Here is a 6647-nt window from a genome sequence, read left to right as displayed (position 1 = left end):
ATGTTTGAGCTCTCCGAAGATACGATCTTGTTACTCACTCGAGAGCCCTCTTGACAGTACGACAACTAAACTATAAACCGGTCTCCAACTACACCATGAGACCGGAGAGAAAGAAAACCTTATCAAGAGCAAACCTTAAACTTGCGCATTCCATTTGAGCTCGATGATGACGGCCTTGACCGCAACAAGATGGAATGCCTTTCTTGATTGTGCTTGCTTGACGAAGTCTTGTGGATTGCTCCCCCATAATCCACCATGGGTGAGCTTCTTCTTCGGCGCATATTCTCATATCCATGATCACCATATGGATGGAAAGATTCAAACAAAGGATCTCTTAGAATTGGCTCATCTTGAACTTGCACTTCATTTCTTCATTCTTCATCATGTTGATGTCTTGAAGTTAACTTTGAGGGCTCAGTTCATCTTCATCTTCAAAACATACTTGACACTTGATATTCTTCATCAATTTCTTCTTATTGCAACCTTGAAGCCAACATATGGTTCAAGCATTGCCTATGGACAACTCCTACAAATACAACTCAATGCAAACATTAGTCCATAGGGATTGTCATTAATTAACAAAACCACACATGGGGGCTCCATGCACTTTCACATACTCTTAAATAAAGAAGGAATGCTTAAAAGCTGAAATTTATTTTGTGTATTGTATCTCTAGTTTCACATGCTCTATTGAGTTATGATTTTTTATGTGCCTCATACAGTGCTACTTCTTGCTAGTATACATACATGTTTAACTTTAAGTATCATTGTTTGATTATGAATGAATAGTCTATGGATACTATTGCATGCTTTTAGACCTCTTGCTAGCCAAAGGATTTGAATTCTTACACAAGCATAGACTTGTTTCCAAGCTCAACTCAAATCCAATGTATATCATACCTACCTACATAGCACTTGCTATTCCAAGTATAATGTGTGTGTGTGTGTGTGTTTGCCTCCAACCTTTTCAAAATTTCCTTTTTGTGTAATTTAAAGCTCATAAGAAAGTAAGGTTTGGTAGGAAATACCACTATGCATGTTGTTGGTTTGAATGATTATGAGTAATGAGCTAGACCGTAACCATGTTTACTGGGGAAGTATTTCAATATTGCACTTTTGGGGTATTGCACCCTTTGTTGATCATCACTTATTTTGTTTTGTTGATGGCTATCTCTAGTGAAATAAGTAGATGTTATTTAAGCAAGTAAGAATGCATTGTTAGAGAAGAGTAATGGGCCGCTAACCGAAGCCATGCTTAATCATTGTAGAAGTTTCAGCAACGAGCTTCCTCAATATGAAGAATGAAAAAAGAGTTGTGAAAAAAAATAGTTGTGTGAAAAAAGAGTATGAGAAAAGAAACAAAAAGAGTATGAGAAAAAAGTGTGAGAGAGAGTTAGAGAGGATGATCAACGTCTGTTGTTCATGTTGTCCCGGTATGAATGGCCTATAGTTGAGATGCACATCTCCTTTGGTCCTTTGTACAGGTGACATGAAGGTACCCCATTACGACACTTGGTTAAAACATGTATGTCGAAAAGTCTTGGTAACCCAGAGTTGAGTAATAAGAGGTGTAGTCCTTAGAATTCAAGAAAATGAGGCAACACTTACTCATAAGAGGTCAAAATCATGACACATATATATCTTTGTACATGAGATACTTGGTACCCAATCCTTATTATTATTGTTGACTTGAATTGCATATCTCAAAATCATGTTTTATGCTCTATTCTTTTCTTATTTTGTTGGAGGTTTAGCACATGCATTCCCTGCTTACTTTCTTGTGTTCAAGAGTCAAAAGAAATATTCCTTGAAAGAGAAGACACAAAGTCTTCCAACAATTCCACAGGATCTTCTCAAGCATGCTTTATGATTCATAATACTTGTCATTCATTTTACTTACAATGCTATTAACGTTCATGCATGCTATGTAGAATGTAAGAGTTATCACTTTATGAGTTCGTGGTACTTGTTGTTATTCATTATTGATTGAACCTTGTGGTACCTTGCATGATATAAACTCCAAAGTTCATCTTAGTTTTATCACCTTCATGCTCGGGACGAGCATAGGTTAAGCTTGGGGATGTTGATGCATGTAAAATGCATACATGAACTTTATCCTTTATCATATTTAATTCCCACATATTTGCAACATATATCATGATAATACCACGTTTTCCATTGATTTATGGGGATTTACCAATGATCCCCTTTATTTGGTTTATAACCCTGCAGAACAGGAAAAACCGTTTTCGCGTATTTTTCACTTTCAGAGACCTATACGGAGTCAAATTGACCTGGGATTTTTGGAGCATCATTTTTTCATCGGGAGGAACATACACTACTAAGAAAACCCTCATCTGTGGCGCACGTGTTTTTTACTTTCTATGGCGCATATTCCGTGCGCCACAGAAGACACGCGACAGATATTTATTGTTGTGGTGCATATCTTCATGCGCCACATAATTTTAAAACTTCAGTGGCGCACCAGGCAGGCTGCGCCATAGAAAACTTCTGTCGTGCACCCAGCGGTGGTGCGCCACTAATTTTTTTATTTTAAAAAATTGCGGCCAGATCTAGATCTGGGCCGCCGGAATTTCGCCGGATTTTTTTAAATTTTCTGAAGGTCGCCGGAGGTGGGTGGGTGGAGGAGGAGGAGGAGGCCGGCCGGAGGGGGTCGCCGGAGGTGAGGGATGAGGGGGGTCGCTAGAGGAGGAGGGGGAGGTGGTGCTGGTGGTCACCGGGGGAGGAGGAGGTCGTCGTCGTCGGAGGAGGAGGTGGTGGTCGCCGGGGGAGGAGGAGGTCGTCGTCGGAGGAGGAGGTGGTCACCGGAGGAGGTCGTCGGGTGTGGGTTGTAACGTCCCGGAAAATATTCCAAATTAGATTTGTTTGTTGTTTTGTTTTTCGCGTCATCGTGACATCATCATGCATATTTTTCTGGCATATTTTCAACCGCGAAAAATTATTTTCCGAAAAACCCTATTTTGTTTTATTAAAATACCCCGGCGAATTATAAAGCCACCCCGCTCTTTTCTTAATTTCGAAAATCAAAACCAAATCTATTTTCCGGTCCGTTACTTTAAATAAAATATTTGCTAAAATATTTTATTGTTTGCTAAAATAAAAGTGGGCGCAAGCTTGACAAAGTTTTGGCCCAAAACTAGCCCAAGCCCACCTACCACCTTGGCCTATTTAAGGGCAGCTCTTTTCCCTTCTTCCTCCTCCCCAAACCCTAGCCTCCACTCTTCCCCCAAAATTCCAGATCTGAGATCCGAAATCCCCACCAAAATCTCCCCATTTTTTCCCCTCCCTTCTTCCCCAAATTTCCGTGCAAATTCCATTCCAAAAATTTTATCGCCGGCCGGCATCTTTTCTTGTCGCGCGCTGCTACTCAACCGTTCGCCAGCTTCCAAGCGCCTGCCGCTCCTCGTCGCCCGCGCTTGCTCCCGCCCACGCCGCACGCGCCGTACGCTGCCCGGTCGCTCTCCCGCCGAGCCGCATCGCCGCCTGGCCCACGCTCGCTGCTCCCGCGCGCGCGCGCGCGTCGCCCGGCCCCGTGCCATACGCCACCGCCTGGCGTCGCATGCCGCGCCTCGCCCGCCACCCAACGCCCGGCTCGCCAGCTCCCGCCCAGCGCCACGCCCTGCCGCCACCTACCATACGCGCTGGCCCACGCCACGCCACAGCGCAGCGCTGCGCCGGGCCACTCCTTTCCCGCTCGCCGACCAAGCCGCATGCTGCCTCGCACGCCGCGCGCATGGCCGGGCCACCTCTTTTGTTTCTTTTCCAGCAGTTCCACATCATCAGCAACAGATGTATCGGCGCACATTTTTGTCCAGATTTTGTCCCACGTTCTGGCAACCGCCACGTGCTCGATAAAATACCCACATGATTTTGGCCTCCGCTCTTTCCGGCGACCGCGCCCGTTTTGTCCGACAATCTATCCGGTGCAAACACTCCTTCACCGACGCTGCTTCTTCGACTGCGGCGCCGAATTCAAGTTCGACATCGACAACCGCGCTGAGTCCGCCGACACCTCACCGACAAGTTCTACTTCCCGGCGTCCGACACATCGACTACTTCCACTTCGGCACGGAGACGATGACATGGACCGAAGACCCCGGCTTCGACTGCTTCCTCGACGTCGGCGACTTCCGCCACTTCCACTCCGCGCCGGCGACCACCTTGGTTCCGATACCGTGAGACCCCTAGCCTAACCAACCCTATTTTCTATATGTGCATCTATCTTGTTGCATCTATCTTTGGTTGCATCATACCATACATGTGCGCATCGCATATCATCTTGTTGCATAGCATCGCGCATCTTGGGGGTGTTCGGGTAAATAGTGAATCACATAATAACTTAATATGGAATTGTGCGGGATTAATATTTCGTTCCGGTTCCATTTAATTTTGTGTAGCGCACCTATACCTTGTCTTGCCATGCTAATAACATTTAATATGCGGGGTAGATAGATAACTTGAACCTAATAATTGTGTGTCGGGATCCCGATTCCTTTTAAATTGGATATAAGTTGCATCGCCGCATCATGTTTGCCATGCCATGCATATCATATCATGATCATGCCGGTTCTTCTTCCGTAGTAGTAAGTTTTGCATCCGTTGTGTGTTCCAGCATTTGCTTCTTCCCGGATAGGATCCCGAAGTGGTGCGGTGAGATACGACGAGTTCTCCGGATGTTCCTCGGCAAGCTTTAACAGGCAAGCATTTCCTAAACTCCTGTCTCTGCAGGAGTCGCTCACCTATTTTATTTTGCCTTCTCCCTCATGTTGCGTTCTTGTCACGCGTCCATCCACTTGTTACCTCAAGCAGCCCATATTGCCACCATCACCTCCTAAAGCTATTGTTTGGTTATCGAGTCTGCCCTTGCGAGTCGTAGTGCATGCTAGTGCTGTCTTATCTTGTTACCGTTGTTGCTATCTTATCGGGTTATATGTTGGGAAGAATCATGGTTACTTTAGTTGTTGATATTGTTTAGCGGAGGCATCGGTGGGTCAGCTGCTTGTTTTGTGACAGCTCACTTGTGTTTCCTAAATGTCTTAGGACCCCGAGTTCTTGTTATCTGTTCCGAGACTGAGCGCTCTAACCACACGTGGGTATGCTTACCGGGTCTCCCCTCGACCACTGCCGGAATCTACAGCTTTGTCCAGTTGCCACAATTAGTTTGAACGTTTTGTTTCTCCCGGGCGTGCAAACATGTTTCTTTGTGGTCAGATGATATGATGTTACTTTTGGGGAAGCCGTGTTGCCTTGTAACCCCGTTGTCTCTTGCACGCTCGTAGGCGCGGTATGTATTGCTGAAGATGGATTCACCCTGCGGGCACTGTTTCCATCCGAAAGCCGTAGACGCAAACAGCTAAGTCCGCTTCGGAGCACGGCCGGACTTCGACACGGGTTAACTTAGTTAGGTGGCTTCCTGGACATTGTTGTAGTGAAGGAGAGTGCGAGTCGCGATATCCACCTGTCATAAGTGGGTCGAGCGTGCGTGTGGGCACATTTGGGCACCCCTGCAGGGTTACAATCTTATCGATAAGCCGTGTCCGCGGTTATGGACGACTTGGAGCTGTATGACTCGACCATAGACAACTTACACCTGTTGATTCAATACTAATAACTTGCATAGTAAGATAGAACAACTTAAATAATAACTGGTTAAAACTTGTCAACAGAGTGAGTGCCTTTGCCAGTACTTCTTTGCGAAGGGGGAACACATCGGCTGTATTATGTTTGCAGAGTATAGAACTATTAGTTTATACGCTCTCTCACCTTCTCTGATAGACGAATGTTGTAGAGTGTCTCTATAGGTTTTTAGTACTTGCGCGCTGCCGCTTAACCCCACCATATTTCCTATGACGTTCCTCTTGCGTCCTCTAAGTCCCCTGCGTGCCTCAAGTACAAAGGACGACTGGTTGACGAATGCTTATACGTCTTGAAGTCTTGTTAAGTACGAACCCGTACTTATTGATGCTTCTTTGGGACATAACCAGGCAGGTATGAAGTTATGTTCGATGAAGACGACGTTAGCAAGGTTACCCTTCCGGCTTGGCCTGGGCAGGGTTATGGACGCCACTGGTTATCTTCAGGACTCTTAGTCCAATTTGAATCTTGTCCGTACTCGGATGCATTCGATCTTCTGTATGATTTGGATCTTTGTATTGTATATTTGTATCTTGACTCGTTGGAGTCGTTGTTGTAATATATGTTTCTTGTGGGCTCTATTGTAAACTTGTTGTAATGTTACTGCTCGTGTTAATTCCTCTGGCATCACGTGTGTGATTCGTCGCGCACGTCGTGTCGGAGGGCGTCTCTGAATCGATATCGTGCGGATTTCGGCGGGATCGCTGGAATCCTCATGGTACCGGTTCCGGGGCGTCACATGGGTGGAGGAGGAGGTCGACGGGTGGTGGGGGAGGCCGGGTGTGGAGGAGGGGGAAGAAGGGAGGAGAAGGAGGAGAAGGGAGAAGAAGGGAGGATGAGGAGAAGTGGAGGAGAGGAGGAGAAGGATAAAAGAGAAGGGTGCCGCTGAAATTCAAATTTCAGCCTAAGAATTCGGTGGTGCATGTGCATTTGTTGCGCCACATATTTTTTTCGATTTTTTATTTTTGCAGGAAAAAATCTTGACTTTGCCG

The 6647-nt window shown here is 45.8% G+C and overlaps 1 long non-coding RNA gene across 1 annotated transcript; it reads left to right on the top strand.

Annotated features, from left to right (window-relative positions):
* Nucleotides 1-2961: 2961 nt before the first annotated feature.
* Nucleotides 2962-6258, top strand: LOC139836010 (uncharacterized). Its single transcript, XR_011751630.1, has 3 exons — nt 2962-4196; nt 4634-4718; nt 6006-6258. It is a non-coding gene; the product is annotated as an uncharacterized lncRNA (long non-coding RNA).
* The last annotated feature ends 389 nt before the right edge of the window (nt 6259-6647 follow it).

This window comes from Lolium perenne, chromosome 1 (assembly GCF_019359855.2).
Source record: "Lolium perenne isolate Kyuss_39 chromosome 1, Kyuss_2.0, whole genome shotgun sequence".
Classification (NCBI taxonomy): Eukaryota; Viridiplantae; Streptophyta; class Magnoliopsida; order Poales; family Poaceae; genus Lolium; species Lolium perenne.
Note: the sequence above shows the minus strand (reverse complement) of the source record. Positions and strands in the feature narration are given on the sequence as shown.